This window comes from Macaca mulatta, chromosome 3 (genome assembly GCF_049350105.2).
Source record: "Macaca mulatta isolate MMU2019108-1 chromosome 3, T2T-MMU8v2.0, whole genome shotgun sequence".
Taxonomy (NCBI): domain Eukaryota; kingdom Metazoa; phylum Chordata; class Mammalia; order Primates; family Cercopithecidae; genus Macaca; species Macaca mulatta.
This window is the reverse complement of record NC_133408.1, coordinates 29765057-29784704: the sequence shown is the minus strand read 5'-3', so window position 1 is coordinate 29784704 and position 19648 is coordinate 29765057. Positions and strand designations below refer to the sequence as shown.

The 19648-nt window shown below is 37.9% G+C and overlaps 1 protein-coding gene, 1 long non-coding RNA gene and 1 pseudogene across 3 annotated transcripts in view; 1 reads left to right on the top strand and 2 right to left on the bottom strand.

Annotated features, from left to right (window-relative positions):
* The window catches only part of LOC144340136 (uncharacterized), a 111040-nt gene extending 109818 nt beyond the window's left edge, over positions 1-1222 (bottom strand). Inside the window, exon 1 of the long non-coding RNA XR_013415857.1 lies at positions 1137-1222. This is a non-coding gene — a long non-coding RNA (uncharacterized LOC144340136). The remainder of the gene's footprint in view (positions 1-1136) is intronic.
* Positions 1-19648, top strand: part of LOC144340135 (uncharacterized) — a 229611-nt gene that overhangs the window by 127882 nt on the left and 82081 nt on the right. The gene's annotated exons all lie outside the window — the stretch shown is intronic.
* Positions 6450-6864, bottom strand: LOC710317 (large ribosomal subunit protein eL36 pseudogene; annotated as a pseudogene). Its single transcript, XR_001443463.3, has one exon. The product of XR_001443463.3 is annotated as a large ribosomal subunit protein eL36 pseudogene (transcript).

Here is a 19648-nt window from a genome sequence, read left to right as displayed (position 1 = left end):
AAGATTTTTAGTTTCTTTGCGCTGGGTACGTAATTCCTCCTTTAGCTCTGAGAAATTTGATGGACTGAAGCCTTCTTCTCTCATCTCGTCAAAGTCATTCTCCGTCCAGCTTTGATCTGTTGCTGGCAATGAGCTGCGCTCCTTTGCCGGGGGAGATGCGCTCTTATTTTTTGAATTTCCAGCTTTTCTGCCCTGCTTTTTCCCCATCTTTGTGGTTTTATCTGCCTCTGGTCTTTGATGATGGTGATGTACTGATGGGGTTTTGGTGTAGGTGTCCTTCCTGTTTGATAATTTTCCTTCTATCAGTCAGGACCCTCAGCTGTAGGTCTGTTGGAGATTGCTTGAGGTCCACTCCAGACCCTGTTTGCCTGGGTATCAGCAGCAGAGGCTGCAGAAGATAGAATATTTCTGAACAGCGAGTGTACCTGTCTGATTCTTGCTTTGGAAGCTTCCTCTCAGGGGTGTACTCCTCTCTGTGAGCTGTGGGGTGTCAGACTGCCCCTAGTGGGGGATGTCTCCCAGTTAGGCTACTCAGGGGTCAGGGACCCACTTGAGCAGGGAGTCTGTCCCTTCTCAGATCTCAACCTCCGTGTTGGGAGATCCACTGCTCTCTTCAAAGCTGTCAGACAGAGTCGTTTGCATCTGCAGAAGTGTCTGCTGCATTTGTTTAGTTTACTGTGCCCTGTCCCCAGAGGTGGAGTCTACAGAGACAGGCAGGTTTCCTTGAGCTGCTGTGAGCTCCACCCAGTTCGAGCTTCCCAGCAGCTTTGTTTACCTACTTAAGCCTCAGCAATGGCGGGCGCCCCTCCCCCAGCCTCGCTGCTGCCTTGCCGGTAGATCACAGACTGCTGTGCTAGCAATGAGGGAGGCTCTGTGGGTGTGGGACCCTCCCGGCCAGGTGTGGGATATGATCTCCTGGTGTGCCTGTTTGCTTAAAGCGCAGTATTGGGGTGGGAGTTACCCGATTTTCCAGGTGTTGTGTGTCTCAGTTCCCCTGGCTAGGAAAAGGGACTCCCTTCCCCCTTGCGCTTCCCAGGTGAGGCAATGCCTCGCCCTGCTTCAGCTCTCGCTGGTTGGGCTGCAGCAGCTGACCAGCACCGATCGTCCGGCACTCCCCAGTGAGATGAACCCAGTACCTCAGTTGAAAATGCAGAAATCACCGGTCTTCTGTGTCGCTCGCGCTGGGAGTTGGAGACTGGAGCTGCTCCTATTCGGCCATCTTCCAATCATTCCTCCCTTTAAGTTTTTATTATAACTTTTTTTCATCACACCCCTTCCTTTTATAATGTTAAATGGCAAAATGTCTATAATATTTAAAAATTTGCTTCCATCATCCTAAATGTCTTATTTTCTACTTTTATTATTATAAATAAATTTATGTGCATATGGTTTTTTTTTTTATTTTGTTTCCTGAAACAAGTTAAAATTTGGATGTTTAAAATAATGTTGTGATATGAATACTGCAGGTGTTATTTCTATTTGGGGACTGAGAAGTTAGGCCAATAAACACCTATTTATTGAACTTCTTGAAGGATTCCTGGGCAGCCTTCAGTGCTAAGGGGAACAAAAATATAATAAGTACTAGGGATATTTTAGGAATATTTCCTGACACCTTTTTAAATTCTAGTATTTGCAAATATCACTATAGAATATTAGTTTCCTCATATACTTTATTCCTGGCAGCCAGGAGAGTTGAAAACAATAAAGCTCTATTGAGAGACTGGACTGTCCAAATTGTTAGATTTTTGGACCTGGCAACACCCACACCACCACCTAGTATTTCATGAGAGTTTCATATATGGCAGTCACTGTTATAAGGACTTTTCATTTATATACTTATTTATTCATTAAAATAGCTATATGATACATACAGATCATCATAATCATTGTCATTTTATAAATAGTAGGTAATGTAGGAAAAATGGTTAAATAACTACTAATGGTCACTCAGTTGGTAAGTGGTAGAGCCAAGAATTTGAATCCAGGTATTCTAGCTTGAGAACCCACAGTCTTAACCACCTTTACCTTCCATCACTCTGTATTTCTTTTCCACAGCTTACAAGCGTACTTTGATTAGGGATGACTCTCTTCTGGTGTGCCTTTAGACAAATTAGACATTTCTTCATGGCAGACACATCTGGGACTGTTTTGAAACAAACAAAAATGAATAATTTAAATGACAAATGTCAATAATTATCTTTTTTTTTTTTACAAAATATATTCAATATAGTTGGATAAATTAGATATATAGATGACATAATTAATGCACAAAGTCGAAATATCTATACCAGCAGTGTATACTGATATATGAAATCTTAAAGAGTGTAGCTGGAGAATAATTAGGAAAGAAAGGATTGGAGAGAGATTTGGAATATATACAGAGAAAGATTGTATCTTCCAAGGATGTTGAAGAGTGTGTAGGTTTTGAGGAAGTGGTGGATGCTGATTGAGGTGATGTAAGGGATAGAGAGGAGAGCATGAAGACAGGAGTACATGTACTATTTGAAAGCAATAAAATGTGATGAATGCCACATCCAGGCAAAGTGTTGAACCCTGAATTGCAGTTTGCCATGCTCTCTTTTCCCCTTACTGTGAGCCTGGCAATTTTTTAGACAGGGGCTGCTTTATCAGCTTGAATTGCAGGGTGAAGAAACATGAAGCAGAGTCTTCTGACAACTCATCGTATAGTATAAATAGAACTTTCTTACTGTTAGCCAGGAAGATTTTTGTGGAACTTATTAATGCAGCATTTTCTACGTTATAAAACTGGCTGGCAGGCAATTTCAGTATCCCAGGCGTAAAGGGCTAAGGATTTAGGCAACGAAGAGCAGGAGCAAAATCTAAAAGTCATTGGGAAGGAAGGCTGGAAAGAACTTGGTAACTGATGGGTTATGAGGTACAAAGATTTAGAAGAAACTGTGACATAACCTTAATGATTTTGGTTTGAGAAAATAAATAATCAAAATGAGAAAGCAAAGGTGGAAACAAGTGTGGAAGGTGTATATATATATATATATATATATATATATATATATATATATATATTTTTTTTTTGAGATGGAGTCTCGCTCTGTCGCCCAGGCTGGAGTGCAGTGGCCCAATCTCGGCTCACTGCAAGCTCCACCTCCCGGGTTCCCGCCATTCTCCTGCCTCAGCCTTCCGAGTAGCTGGGACTACAGGCGCCCGCCACCACACCTGGCTGATTTTTTGTATTTTTAGTAGAGAAAGGGTTTCACCGTGTTAGCCAGGATGGTCTCGATCTTCTGACCTCGTGATCCGCCCATCTTGGCCTCCCAAAGTGCTGGGATTACAGGCTTGAGCCACCGCGCCCGGCCGGAAGGTATATTTTTAATAGGTAGGAGAGAGACCTTAAATCCTTTTTATGAAATTAAAGATAGTATAAGATGGTGTAAAAAAAAAAAAGGATCATCAGAAAGAGTGCACTTGGAAAAATGTGGTAGTTCAGAGAAATTTCATAGTACTTAGAATGTGAAACAGATCCAATGGAAAGTTTTTGTTTCATTATGTTTTGTTTTAAAGTCAGGCTATACATTTGCATACTTAAAATAATAAAAATATATAGGAATCCAGCAGTGCAGGAAAGATGTTGTGGACATGGGTGGTAAAATATGAGTTCTAAGGTCCACAGAAATTAGGAAGGGATGTGACTGAGAACATACACGGAGGGGTAATATTTGGAGAAATGAGAGGAAAGATCTATTAAAATTTTAGAAGGAAGGGGCGGGGAGTGGTGGCTCACACCTTTAACCCCAGCAACTTGGGAGGTCGAGGCGGGCAGATCACGAGGTCAGGGGTTTGAGACCAGCCTGGCCAACATGGTGAAACCCTGTCTCTACTAAAAATACGAAAATTAGCCAGGCGTGATGGTGGGCTCCTGTAATCCTAGCTACTCAGGAGGCTGAGGCAGAAGAATCACTTGAACCCTGGAGGCAGAGGTTGCAGTGAGCTGAGATCCTGAGATTGTACCATTGCACTCCAGCCTGGGTAACAAGGTGAGACTCCATCTCAAAAAAAAAAAAAAAAAAAAAAAAAAAAAAACAAACAAAAAAAAGGAAGGATAAATGTAGAAATGGATATGCACTGACGTGGAAACAGGGACTGGTAAAGTTCAAGATCTTGATGATCCCAGTGCCTCAGTTTTTCACTAAAGTCAGTGAAGTTATCTGCTAAGTGGGACAGAAGGAGAGGGGCAGATGAGAGCTGAGAAAAGAGAAGTTTGGAAATGCCACAGAGTGGAGAAAACCTTGTGATTACAGGATTGCCAAACAGAGGGCCTGTTTGAAGTTAGACTGTATGAATTCATAGTATACCAAGTCGGAATAATTCTTTGTCTTCTCTCAGTAGTGCTCAGTGTCCTGGGAACAGGCAGGGAAAGCTCACAGGGAGGGCGATCCAGGTTTGTGATTCTTACGGATTAGGTTATTTGCTCGAGGTCATACTTATACAAAGTTCTCTTTAATCCATTCTCATTGTTTCTTCATAAAAATACAATGTCTTTTCACAGATACATTTTATATTCCTGTGGTTCTGATAATCTTCACACTAGCTTGAAATTCATCTCTTTAACCACTAGAGCCTAGATTTCTTTTTTACACTTGGCTCTTTATAAACGATGATATAAGTTTTTGGATAATTTTTCTACCTTCTCATTTTTTTCACTTTGATAGGCTTTCTCAAATAACTTTTATTGGTGAAAAAATTATCTATAGTTTTTAATAAAATGTTGTCATCTCATTTAATTCATCTGTCAGATACTTAATCATTATTTAGTGCTGAATATGTGCCAGGTGCTATGTTAATGGCCAAGTTTACAAAGATAAATAAAACAAGGTACCTGTCTTTGATGGGTTTATAGAGTTCAAAAGTCTATTGGGCAAGTTCCTAAACTTTGTATAACTTGTGTTACAATGGCTTCTGTTCTCATTTGGTATTGGGCAAGCTCTGCTCACCCCACATACTTTTCATTAAGTTTGTAATATTTACAAATTTGAAAAGTAAATTTTCATTACATTTGGTTTATTAATACATAGAATGAACTATTTTCCCATTCTCTGTTTTGGTCCCCACTGCTGGAACTGATATTTATTGTTACAACCACCTTATCCCACTAGGCACCACAGTCCTCACTGGGCTTTGCCATGTTTGTGCAGAAACACTGCCATTTCTACAGACTGTCCCAATTTCTATTGCTGTACTAGAACACTTAAATGTTAATGATGATTGCTGACTTATTGGACACAAAGGGAAAGTTCTGCTTTCCTATTTCAAGTTACACTTATTGAGAGGACAAGCAATGCAGTAGATACAGTTGAATAAAAACAGCTACTGCTTATACATGTATATAGTGCTTATGAACTCCGATTTTAAATAAAATTACTGGAAACCCACATTCTTTGCTTTATAAAGGTCCAAGCTCTTCTGCAAATTCCCAGGGGCATATAAACATGTGGGCACTTCTGATTTCAATTTACTGCCTCTACTGGATTTTTTTTTTTGTTTCTATCCTGTCTAATCCTGTTTCCACATAGGTATTATTTAAATATGGTACATTGCTCCTTATCAATATCTACAAATACATTATCCCTACACAATTCTGAAAATCTGTTGGTGGGAAATGGGGAGAAATGTTTATAATTTGAAAAATGCAAACGCATTAAAATTGAATATTTAAAATTTTGTCTTGTTTTTTGGTGGTAAAAACACTTAACATGAGATCCACCCTCTTAACAAATGTCTAAGTGTATAATACATTATTTTGACTATAGGTACAATGTTGTACAGCAGATCTTTAGCGCTTATTTGTCTTGCTTCACTGAAGCTTCATGCCTGCTGATTAGTAACTCCTCATTTCTCCTCCCCCCACCCCTAGTAACCACCATTCCACTCTCTGATGATATGGATTTGACTATTTTAAATACCAAATATAAGAAGAATCATGCAGTATTTGTCCTTCTGTGATTGGTTTATTTCATTCAGTACAATGCCCTCGAGTTTCATCCATGTTGTCACATTGCTGAATTTCCTTCTTTTTAAAGCTAAACAGTATTGCATTATATGGACACAACACATTTTCCTTATCCATTTCATCTGCCAATGAACATTAAAAACAATAAAATAATTTGCAATTAAATAATAAACAACAATAAATACAAATATTGATAAATAAAAATTAAACATTACAAATTCTTATTCATAAACGTCTGAGAATGGGCATTTCTCACCAACCAAATGTCTACCATCCTCTCAATTCCTTTCCTTCCCTACCTCTTCTCTCTGGCCTCTTTTACTCCGTTCCAAAGTATTTACACTCCTCACACTGTCCCATGAATAAAATCTAGTATTAATTTGGGTTGCTTTGGATCTTCCTTCAGAATCTTTCCCTTTCTTTATCCTATGAGCTTTATCAAACAAGGTAGTTTCTCATGCAGTTTTCTTTTTTTTTTTTTTCGGTCAAGCTGTTCTTTATTTCACGGAGAAGCCGGGGGAGGGGCTCAGTCTTTCCTGGCAGCAGCTTTCCTCATAGCGGCCAATACGTTGCTCAGCTCCTCCCGCTTCCTCTTGGCGCGGATGTGCGTCCCCACCCTTTTCTTGATAAACTTGAGGGCCCGTTTGTCCTTGGAGACCTTCAGTAACTCCATGGCGCGCCGCTCGTACGGGGCAAAGCCACACACCTCCCGAATCATGTCCCGCACGAACTTGGTGTGTTTCGTCAGACGCCCGCGGCGGCGGCTGTGCCTGGGCTTGCTCACGTTCTTGGTCACCTTGTGGCCCTTGTTGAGGCCCACGGCCATAGGGTAGCGTAGAGCCATGGCTACTGCTCTCCCGTGGCGGCCCTGGCGGAAGGGCGCAGTTTTCTTCTGAAGTAGAATTCTGGAACCACTCTTAAGACAATAAAATGTTCAATTTTATTACGTGTCTTATAATTTCATGAATCCAAGTGAAAAACTGGGGGGTGTACATTGATGCAACCACTTTGAGAAACAGTTTGGCAGGACTAGATTCATGGGTGTGTAATCTGTGCTGTCATAGAGGTTTGTGAACTTAGAAGGGTCCACACTTGTTTTAATGTTTTGCTGTTGCTGTCTTGAAATTTTAATACTTTGAAAACAAGGAGCCTTGTGTTTCATTTCATTGGCCCAGAAAGCTCTATATGTGGTTCCACAGTCTGGCATTATTTAACACAGCTGAGCAAACTCAATGTTTCAGGGATTTCACTTCTAGGTAAAAACCCAACTGCAGCTCATATCTGTATTCACCAAAAGAGATTACCGAAATATTTATCTCTGCATATTGTCTATTATTCATAATAGGCAAAAATCTGGAAACAATCTGATTTTCATCACCAATGAAGAAACAAATGAATTGAGCTATATTCATACAAAGAAATACTACACAGTGAAGAAAATTCATAGTCTAGTGCTATAAATTATAGTGAACTAATACCACCAACGTAATATTAAAAAAAGAGAAAAAGAATAGTTTAAGATTCCATTTACCATAAAGTCTGAGAAGAAGCAATTTTATAAAGCTAGAGGGGAGTGTAGTGGTAGACTTTATGGAAGAAAGGCTTATAAATAGTAACTGGGAGGAAACCTGGTGGGGGCCCCTGGGGTTCTGCTAATAGCCTTTCTTGACCTGGAGGGGAGTTACAAGTGTGTTAGTTTATAAAGCTATACATTTATATTTTATACACTTAAAATATTTCCTGTATGCACAAAAAATTAAAATAATGCATAGCATGGTGTTGGTACCAAGGGAAATCGGGGTGTATCTGTCTGTTGTGAGCAGGCTAGAAGCTCTTTTAAACAATCTCTGATTAAGAAACTCATTGCACTAATAGACGCTCTTCATCCGCTCTGTGAGTGCACTGTCAGATTCTTGAGACCCACTGAATGGTTGTATCTGTAAGCTTCTCTCTTATATATCATTTTGATAAACCCTCTAATTTCCACTTGGATAAGTGAACATCTATGGTAATAGAAATGTATTCATGATACTTAATTTTAAAGTAAACTATTAATAAGAATTTAAGGGAATTTTCAAGGTCCAGAGTGAGACTGTGCCTCAGTAGGAGTCTGGTATAAAGAAATAGAAATCCGGCTGGGTGCGGTGGCTCACGTCTGTAATCCCAGCACTTTGGGAGGCTGAGGCGGGCGGATCACGAAGTCAGGAGATCGAGACCATCTTGGCTAACACGGTGAAACCCCGTCTCTACTACAAATACAAAAAAAAAAAAAAATTAGCCAGGAGTGGTGGCGGGCGCCTATAGTCCCCAGCTACTTGGGAGGCTGATGCAGGAGAATGGCGTGAACCCGGGAGGTGGAGCTTGCATTGAGTCCAGATCGCACCACTGTGCTCCAGCCTGGGTGACAGAGCAAGACTTAGTTTCAAACAACAACAACAACAACAACAACAACAACAACAACAACAACAAAGAAAGAAATAGAAAGCCAACATGAATTGCTTGCCATCTCTTATCTCTAAATCTTTATGTGCCCTGTTTCATTTTTCTCAGTCTTACTTTTCTAATACTCATCTACTTGGTAAAATATGGCCATGCCAAAGTTTTCAAACTCTTGTTCCTTTAGTTCAAAAGACAAGGCAGATTGATATATTCTCAAACTTAATTCCAAATTTTGGGAAAGAAAATCCTAAAACTTGCCTCTTTTTTTTAAATCCCTGGGCCACTTTCCAAGGCTAGAAGAGAGTCATACAACAATAATATATTTATTGCAGTCCACTCTGTATAACCCCCAAAGCTTGTTTCTTAGTGCTTAAAATACACATGCATGCATAAATTCAGGAGCTGGACTTTCTTTTTTTTTTTTTTTTTTTCCTGAATGTTCAAGTACAACCACCCTGGCTTTCTGATCAATGAATTGGCCTTGATTTATAGCACAAAGGGAACATTGACTAGCATTTTATTGAAACATAAAAAGCAGGGATAATGTTCTTATCAAATCTCCACTTATAAGAAACGTGGCATCAAATGAATGGATAAAAGGTTAATTTTTCAAAAAATTATGTTCTGATACTTGGCTATCCATTTTCGGGGAAAAATTAGTTTTTCTACTACATATCTGTCTTAGTTCACTCAGGCTGCTGTAACAAAATACGATAAACTGCATAGCTTATAAACAACAGAAATTTATTTCTCACAGTTCTAGAGGCTGGGAAGTGAAATGAAAGATCAGGGTGATGGCAGATGTGGTGTACGGTGAGAACTCTCTTCTGGGTTGTAGACTGCTGACTTCTAGCTGCACCTTTACATTGGTGGAAGGGTGATGCAACTCTCTGGGGCCACTTTTGTAATGGCACTAAACCCATTCATGACACCTTCACTCTTATGACCTTATCTTCCGAGGGCCCCATTTCCTAAAACCATCACTTTGGGGATTAAGACTTCAACATATACATCTTGGGGGGAACACAAACATTCAGATCATAACAACACTAGCCATTAAAAAATGCAGATAGAAAAAGTATGTAATAGTAAAAAAGTGTAAAAAACAAAGAAACCCACATGACCATAAAATATGAGATAATTTGTTTGGAAACATGGGTAAAAGAAGTGATGTTTAAACATAGTATAATATGGTTTGGCTGTGTCCCCACCCAAATCTCATCTTGAATTGTAACTCCCGCAATTCCCACATATTGTGGGAGGGACCCAGTGGGAGGTAATTGAATCATGGGGGTGGGTCTTTTCTGGGCTAGACTCATGATAGTGAATAAGTTTTATGAGAGCTGATGGTTTTATAAAGGGGTGTTTGCCTGCACAAGCTCTCTTCTCTTGTCTGCTGCCATGTGAAATGTGCCTTTCACTTTCCACCATGATTGTGAGGCCTCCCTGGCCATGTGGAACTGTGAGTCCATTAAACTTCTTTCTTTTGTAAATTGCCCGGTCTCAGGTATGTTTTTATCAGGAGTCTGAAAGTCGACTAATAATACTTAGTACAAAATAAAAGAAGTAATGGGAAAAATTAATAAATTTGATTATATCAGAATTTAAAACTTAATTAAAGACACCACATAAATTTAAAGGTTAATGTGGTAGTCAGTTTTATATGTCCATGTGGGTAAGCTATGGTTTCCTATTAGTCAATAAAACCCAATATAGGTGTTACTGTGAAGATATTTGGAAGATGATGTGGTTTGGCTCCGTGTCCCCACCCAAATCTCGTGTTGAATTTTAATTCCCAGTGTTGGAGTAGGGACCTGGTAGAAGGTGATTAGATCATGGGGGTGGGTTTCCCCCTTGTTGTTCTTGCTATAGTGAGTGAGTTCTCGTGAGATCTGGTTATTTAAAAGTGTGTAGCACTTCCACCTTCACTCTCTCTCTCATCACCATGTGAAGATGTGCCTGCTTCCCCTTCACTTTCTGCCATGATTGTAAGTTTCCGGAGGCCTCCCCAGCCATGCCCCCAGTACAGCTTGCAGAACTGTGAGTCAATTAAACCTCTTTTCTTTATAAATTACCCAGTTTCAGGTATTTCTTTGTAGCAGTGTGAGAACAGCCTAATATAGAAGATTTGATTAAAGTCCATAGTAAGTTGACTTTAGTAATGAAGATTATTCTAGGTAATATAAGTGAAGTGGGCCTCATTCAATCTGTTGAAAGGCCATAAAAGAATAATTTAGGTTTTCCTAGGGGGAAGAAACTCTGTTTTATGGATAACAGCTTTAGTTTATGTCAAGAGTCCCAGCTTGCCCCTCCTCAAAGCCTGCCCTACAGATTTTAGACTTGCCTAACAAGTTCCCACAGTTGCATAAGCCAATTACTTGCAATAAGTCTTTTAATATATGTCTTCTGGAGGTCATATTTCTCTTGATGAATACTGAGTGATACAACAAGTCATAGCTTGAAAGAAAATATTTGTATGTGTTATCAAAAAGGAGTAGATTTCAGACCAGGATGGTGAAGTAAGAAGTCTTGGGCCCCAATTCCCCTTACAGAAAGTTCAACTACCAACTATTCATGGACTAGAACATTCTTTCAAAAACTTTAACACCTGGAAACAAGTGTGAGACACCAGCATGACACGTAGAAATGAACAATATCTGAATTAGAAAGGTAAGAGGACTAGTCTCACTCTGACCATGCTCTCTGTCCCCCGACCCAGCACAGTGTCAGACAGAGGATTTTCCTGGACTCAGTTTCTACAACGGGGAAAGAGGACTGGGGCAAGTCATTCAGCTTCCTTAGCATTCCAAGGTCCTTCTAGGAAGCCAACTCTGATCTCACTCCATGGGGAACACAAAAATAAATAGCATGGCTTGCCTGTCCTTGGATTAAATAGAAACAAAGAAATGTGACCAGTGCACAACTCTTGATGGTAGCTCCGTGTTCCTGCCAGCTGAAGTACTGAGTCAGAGATATCAGCTAAACTTATAGCACACTTTTGAAACTGAGCTGCTTGACTTTGATGGAAATCATCATCTAGCTTGAGCCACTAGACTGTTATTCTTCCTAGCCAGCTTAAGAACCCACCCCAACTACCCTGCCCATTTAGGGAGACTCCCGCTTCCATGAATCTCAGCAAAGCAAAGGGCTACATTGGCTTTATCCAGGAAGGTAAACAGCAACTCCACATGGCCAAGAAGCCTGCCCTATAACCCTCATAGACAGGGAGATTCTCGCCTCTGCAGATCTCAGAAAAGTTAAGTGGCTCTACACCAGCCTAACCCAGAAAGGCAAGCAGTGGCTCTGAGCAGTCAAAAATTGACACAACAGTCCTGCCCAGGTAGAAAGATTCTCGCCTCTGTATTTTTTGGAGAAATATAACAGCTAGTCCTGCTTATCTGAAATGTTGGACAGCCACTTATCTAAGCCAAAAGCTCACCCTACATAGCTCCACCCAGACAGCGGACAATCCCCAATTACACATTTCTTTTTTTTTTTATCATTATACTTTAAGTTCTGGGGTACATGTGCACAACATGCAGGTTTGTTGCATATGTATACATGTGCCATGTTGGTGTGCTGCACCCATTAACTCGTCATTTACATTAGGTATATCTCCTAATGCTATCCCTCCTCCCTCCCCACTCCCCACAATAGGCCCCGGTGTGTGATGTTCCCGTTCCTGTGTCCAAGTGATCTCATTGTTCAATTCCCACCTATGATATTACACATTTCTAAGGAGCATAGCCTCAGGTCTCACCTGCCCAGATAAGTGTCTCCATCTAACTTTAGAGCCCAACCTGTGGCCATGCTCAACCACAGATTCCAAATAGTGGAAATGCCCAAGCACGGAGTATATCTTGTGGCCAGCCTGACCAGAAGCCATCACAATACCCAGTAGCTCCACCTGATACCAGAGCAAATGCAGTGGCCCAGCTGACTAGAGATTGCATAACAAGCTCTGCTTCCCTGAGGTCATCATGAGCTGGCACTTCCAGAATCACAGGCTAGACTAAATAGTAAAACATTATCCCTTCCAATAAGGACCAGGAGAAGGGGCTGTCTCTTCAGATGCACAGACAACAACATAAGGGCACAAATATTATAAAGAATTAGGAAATCAGGACACTTCAAAAAGAAACTAATAAAGCTCCAATAGTGGAACCCAAAGAAATAGGGATCTATAAAATGACTAAACAATGATTTAGAATAATACTCATAAAGAAGTTTATTGAATTACAAAAATATACAGATAGAAAATTTACTGAAATTTGGAAAATACCCAGAGTGAGAATATTGACAAGAAAATAGAAATGGTAAAAGAGAACCAGATAGAAATCTTAGAGATGAAGAATACAATGATTAAACAGAAACATTCAATAGAAAGTTTAAATAGCAGAATTAATCAAGTGGAAGAAAGAATCAATGAGCTGGAAGATAGAACATTGAAATTCTTCAGTAAGAAGAGTTAAGAAAAAAAGAATGAAAAAGAATTACAAAAGCCTATGGGAATTATGGAATTTCATCAAGAAACTAAACCTTTCAATCACAGGAATTCCAGAAGGAGAGCAAAGAGAGAAAGGGCCAGAAAGCATATTTAATAAAATGATGGTTAAAATTTTCCTAATCTGGGAAAGATACCAACACACAGGCGCAGAAAGCATGGAAGTCCTTGTCAAAATTAATTCAAAGAGGAGCATACTAAGACATTTAATAATCAAACTATCAAAAAGTAAAGACAAATAACAAATTCTAAAAGCAGCAAGAGATGAGAAACATACCACACACAAAGGAAGGCTGATACAACTGTCAGTGGATTTCTTAGCAAACTCTACAAGCCTGGAGAGAGTAGGATGATATATTCAAAGTGCTGAATGAAAAAAAAAAAGTCAACAAAGAGTACTTTATCCAGCAGAGCTGTTCTTTAGAAATGAAGAAAAGACAAAGATTTTCCCAAAAAAAGCTGAGAGGGTTCATTGCCAGAACTGACTTATAAGAAATGTTAAAAGGAGTTTTCAAGCTGGAAAAAGGGTGCTATTGAGTAACAGAAAAACATTTGAAGGTATAAAACTCATTCATAAAAGTCAGTACACAGTCAAATTCAGAATACTATGATATTGTAACATTAGTATGTAAATCATATCTTTAGTATGAAAGCTAAAATTCAAAACTATTGAAAATAATGATTACAATAATTTGTTAAGGAATATGCAATATAAGAAGATACAAATCATACTATCAAAAATTCAAAAGGGGGGAGAAGTTGGGTTAAAATGTAGTATTTTTTGTTGTTATTGTTTCTTTTGATAAAAGTTAAGCTGTTATCTGCTTAAAATGACCTGTTATATCTATAACAAGTTTTTTGTAAGCCTCATAATTACAACATACCAAAAATCTGTAATATATATTCAAAAATAAAAAGCAAGAAATCAACATACTACTAGAGAAAATAATTTATCCACAAAGGAAGATAGTAAGATAGGAAGAAAGGATCTATAAAACAAATAGAAATAAAACAAATGAAAATAAATGGATTAAATTCTCCAATTAAAAGACATTGAAAGGTTGAATGGATAGAATAATCAGACCAAACTATATACTGCCTATGTGAGACTCACTTCACTGGTAAGGACACACATAGACTGAAAGTAAAGGGATGGAAAAATATTTCGTACAAATGGAAATCAAGAGAGCAGGGGTAGCTTTACTTGTACCAGGCAAAATAGACTTTAAACACCATTAAAAGAAACAAAGGTCATTACATAATGATAAAACAGTCAATCCAGTAAGAGAATATAACCATCATAAATACACATTCACTCAATATCAAAGAACCTAAATATACAAAGCAAAGATTAATAAATCTAAAGGAATACATTAACTGCAATATAATATAGCAGGGGACTTCAATGCCTCACTTAGAGCAATGGCAGATCATCCAGACAGAAAATCAACAAAGAAGCATTAAATTTAATTTGCATTCTATACCAAATGGACATAACAGAGATTTACAGAACACTCCATTCAACAGCTGCAGCACAAACATTCTTCTCAAATGCACATGGAACATTCCAGGGCACATCATCTATTAGACCACAAAATAAGTCTTAACAAATTTCACATGTTTGAAATCATGTCACGTACTTGTTCTGATCATAATGGTTTAAAACTAGAAATCAGTAAGAGGAGGAAATTCAGAAACTTTACAAATACGTTATAATTAAGGAACATGCTCCTTAACAACCAATAGTCAATGAAGATATTAAAAAGAAAATTTTAAAAATTTGTGAGACAAATGAAAATGGAAACACAGCATACCAAAACCTATGGAATATGGTAAAAGTGGCTCTAATAAGGAAGTTTATAGCAGCAAACACCTAATTCAAAGCTCCCAAACAGCAAAAGAAATAATCAACAGAGTAAACAGACAACTTACAGAATGGCAGAAAATATTTGCAAACTGTGCATCTGAGAAAGTACTAATATCCAGGATCTACAAGAAACTCAACGTAATAAGAAAAAAAAAAACACACACACACACACAAATAACTTCATTCAAAGGTAGGCAAAGGAGAGAAATTTTTCAAAAGAAGACATACAAACAGCCAAAAATTATATGAAAAATAAAAAATAAAAAACACAGATTTTGGCAAGGATTTGGAAAAAAGAGAAAGCTTATACACTCTGGGAATGTACCAGCTCTATTGAAAACAGGATATGGATTGCTCAAAAAGTTACAAATAGAACTACCATTTGACCAGTAATCCCACTACTGGGTATCTATCCAAAGGAAAAGAAATCATTATATAAAAAACGTGCCTCCACCCATATATTTTTGCAGCACTATTTATAATAACAAAGTCCTGGAATCACTCTAAGTGTGCATCAGCAGATGATTGGATAAAGAAAATGTGGCATATATATACTATGAAACTACTTAGCCATAACAAACAATGAAAATGTGTCTTTTACAGCAACATGGATGAAACTGGAAGCCATTATTTACATGCAACAACTCAGAAACAAAGTCAAATATGCATGTTCTCACTTATAAGTAGGAGCTAAACAACGGTAGACACACACATACAGAGTGGAATAACAAACAATGGAAACTACAAAAGGTTGAAGTATGGGAGAAGAATGAGAAATGAGAAATTACCTATTGTGTACAGTTTACATTTTCAGGTAATGGTACTCAAAAATCCAGGCTTCACCACTACATAATAATCCATGTAACAAAAATGTACTCATTCCCCTAAATCTACAAAGATGAAAAGAAGAAAAAAGAAAAAAAAGTTTATATGAAAAGAAGAAAGATCTTAAATAAACAAACTAACATTACACTTCAAGAAATAGAAAAACAAGAACTAATTAAACTCACAATTAATAGAAGGGTAGAAATAATAAAGGTCAGAGCAAAAATAAATGAAATGGAGTTTGTTTTTTTGAAAAGATAAACAAATTGACATTTAGCGAGACTAAATAAAAAAAAGAGGAAATAACAGGTAAAAAAGAAAGACATTACAAATACAGATATACAAAAGATCATAGGAGTCTATCACAAACAATTATCTGCCAACAAATTGAATAACCCTAGAAGAAATGGATAAATTGCTGGACGCACACAACCTACCAAGACTGAATCATGAAGAAATAGGAAGTTTGAATGGACCAATAATAAGTAATAAAATTCAATCAGTAATAAAAAGTCTCCAATCAAAGAAGAGCCCCAAACTGGATTGCTTTACTGCTGAATTCTAACAAACATTTAAAGAGGAGCTAATCCTAGTTCTAATCAAACTACAAAAAGATTGAAGAAGCAGGAATTCTCGAAACTAATTCTACCAGGCTGGCGATTTTCCATTACCAAACCCAGATAAGGATGCAACAAAAATCAAAATCAGGCCAGTCATGGGATACATATAACTATGGAATGCTAAATTTGGATATGGAGTTAGAATACCTAACTGTGCAACACTTTGATTACTTTCAGCTGACCTCGTTTGATTACACCAGTTTTATGGGCCCCTGAGTGTGGTGGTGGTGGTGGTTGCAATATTGACCTGCTGGCTACGTGAAGCTGCTCAACTACCCAGTCTTCATGTCCTTTTGTGAATTATTTCTGGAAAGAAATGGATTCCTAGCTCTCAATTGTAATCTCACTGCAGAGTAATGTTGGATAATACGTCAGCCTCAAGAAAATTTCCAGATTAAATTGTCTGGGTGAGAAGTATAAAAGTGTATCTACTGGAACTGCAAGCTAATTGTGTCACATTCTTGGCTTTTTGGTTTTAAGTTACATGTTAAATGTGTATTTGAAGAAAGAGCTTTTAGTTAAAGACTGTGGGAAAAAAAGACATTTTGTCTCCCTTTCATTCTCTCAGAAATTGCTAAAGAAATAAGTTCAGTCAAAAGCTGTGCGTATGTGGGAGGGGGTAGAAAAGTGGGGAAGGGGTGATGTTCCTCCTCACTTTCAATGAAAGAGGAAATGGCTGTGTTCCCATATCCTGAACTTGTCATAAACCTGCCAAATATATGGAATGTGGCCTGGAATGAGAGAGACCATACTTAGTGCTGACCTATCTCCTCTGATCTTTAGCAGGAAATTGTAAAAGTAAATGCTATAGTCTTGAAAGGGCTAGCCAACTATTCTTTGATTAAAGTGAAGTGAGCTAGAGAGATCGATGGGCAACCAGAGAATATAACAAAGATCTAAAGTAAAGGGGGGAAACATGATAGCAAATTGTTTCTCATATCTGAGATCTAGCTCCTAGTTAGGGGAAAATGCTTGGGGGAGGAGGAAAGTAAAGATGGAATATTTCCAGATAACAACCAAGAGAACTTGTGGATTGAGGAACATTGCAATTTCTTAAACAGAGAAAACTGCAGAGACATTTTTTCAGACCAGAAAAAAAAAAAAAAAAAAAAAAAAAAAAAAAAAAAAAAAACCCAAACCAAATCAAAACAAAACAAAAAAAAGAAACAGATTTTGTAAAAGAATGATTGAGACAATAACCCTAATCAAAATTCAAAATTCTGTTTCTGTCTTTCCCACAATAATTTTAAACAACAATGTTGAACTTATTAAAACAAAACTATGAGAAGAAATAGACCAGTTTGAGATACATTTCTAAAAAGGGCACGTACATTATAAGAAGAAAAACCCATGGAAAAGCAGACTTGTTAAGGGAAAAGTTTTCTATATTAAAAAAATTACAAATAAAAGGAGCTTTTAAGAACTCAAAAAAGGCATACAATAATTCAAGGAAGAAATTGTAAAAAATAGATGGAGATTAAGATCCAACTAGTAGTGCTTGAGAATAAAATGAGAGAGAGAGAAAAAATAGACATATTGCAGAGATTATGCTACTGCCTCTGGTTAGAATGTAGAAAGAAGTAAAAAGCCTATGGTCCCATCATAGCAAGAAATCCTAGATCCACAACACACACACACACACACACACACACACACACACACACACACACACACACACTTCTTTGAGCACTTCTTTAAAGCCATCTAAGAACTGTGGATATAAAGTAGAATAAAGGAGTCTATAGAAGTCTAAAGATTTCAGAAGAATGATCACTTTCTAGGTTTCTATGTCAGATAGAACTGGAGGATACTTCCATACTTTGGAGCAATTGCAGAGATTGCGGGCTGGGTGGGCAGAGGAGCAAGTCTTTCATTGGTTGGAGAGAAACCTATCAGCTTTTGATGAAGTATAAAGATAGCATGCTGGACATAAAACTGGAAGAGCCCCAAATGCCAAGTAAGTCCTCTCTGGACAGTAATTTTTTCACATGTAAATTTTGCCAGGTAAGTACACACTGGAAAAAAGTCTGAAAAAGATAAACAGATTTACAATCTTGAAATATCACAATTTTGAAATCTCACTGTCTTGCTTCTCATGGTCTTGCAACCTCACAGTCACAAATTCCTGTTGTCTAAGGTCTTAAAGTATTTCATTAGTTGGAGAGAAACCAATCAAATTTTGATGAACTAAAACATACTTGTATATGTATAAGTATATACATATACCTTAATAAGTGTATATATTCTTATATAAGAATGTGTGTGTATATGTATTACTCTAATATATATATGTGTGTGTGTACAAATCAATGGCTATGTTGTTTAGTGGCATGATTACTTTGGTGGGGCCTTAGAAATTTAAGCACCAAAAGTCTAATAAGACTTCTATTTTCTTTCAGCCTAGGATCCAATTTCCTGTGTTGCCACAGGGCTGATATCTTTGATCTATTAAAATCTGCATTGGTATAGGCAGGTGGCAGCTATGGTTGGATTCTGTTCAACTGTGTCTTTAATCACTTTGAATATAAGGCAAGGCTCTCTCTCTAGGAGGGCTTAAGGACAGAGCACCATCAAATTTCAATATGAGAGTCTTTAAGACTAAGAGACCTTGAGATCTCAATATTGCAAGACTGTGAGACTGTAAGGCAGCACGCTGTTATGATTTTGAATAACAAAAGACTGTATACACACAAACACATATACACACAATCCAGATGTTAGATTTAGCAGGCAGACTTTAAAATAACTTATAGCTATTTTTAAAAATTCATAGGGTAAAGAAATAGACAATTTCTTTTTTTTTTTTTTTTTTTGAGACGGAGTCTCGCTCTGTTGCCCAGGCTGGAGTGCAGTGGCCGGATCTCAGCTCACTGCAAGCTCCACCTCCCGGGTTGACGCCATTCTCCTGCCTCAGCCTCCCGAGTAGCTGGGACTACAGGCGCCCGCCACCTCGCCCGGCTAGTTTTTTGTATTTTTTAGCAGAGACGGGGTTTCACCCTATTAGCCAGGATGGTCTCGATCTCCTGACCTCGTGATCCACCCGTCTCGGCATCCCAAAGTGCTGGGATTACAGGCTTGAGCCCCCGTGCCCGGCCGACAATTTCAAGAGATATTTGAATGTATAAAATAGAACAAAATTGAAATCTGATTTAGAACTGAAAAGCAAAATGTATTTAAAATTAAAAAATTTATAGATTTGCATTAGCTTGGACATTGTAGAATAAATTACAAGTAAATAACACGTCAAAATAAACTATTCAACATAAAGCACAGAGAGAAATAAATTGATCAAATTGAACAGAGTCTCAGTGAGCTGTGGGAAGTTACAAGTAGTTTCACATTCGTATGATAGGAATATTGGATAGAAAAGAGAAAATGAAAGAATATATTTAAAGAGATAATGATTA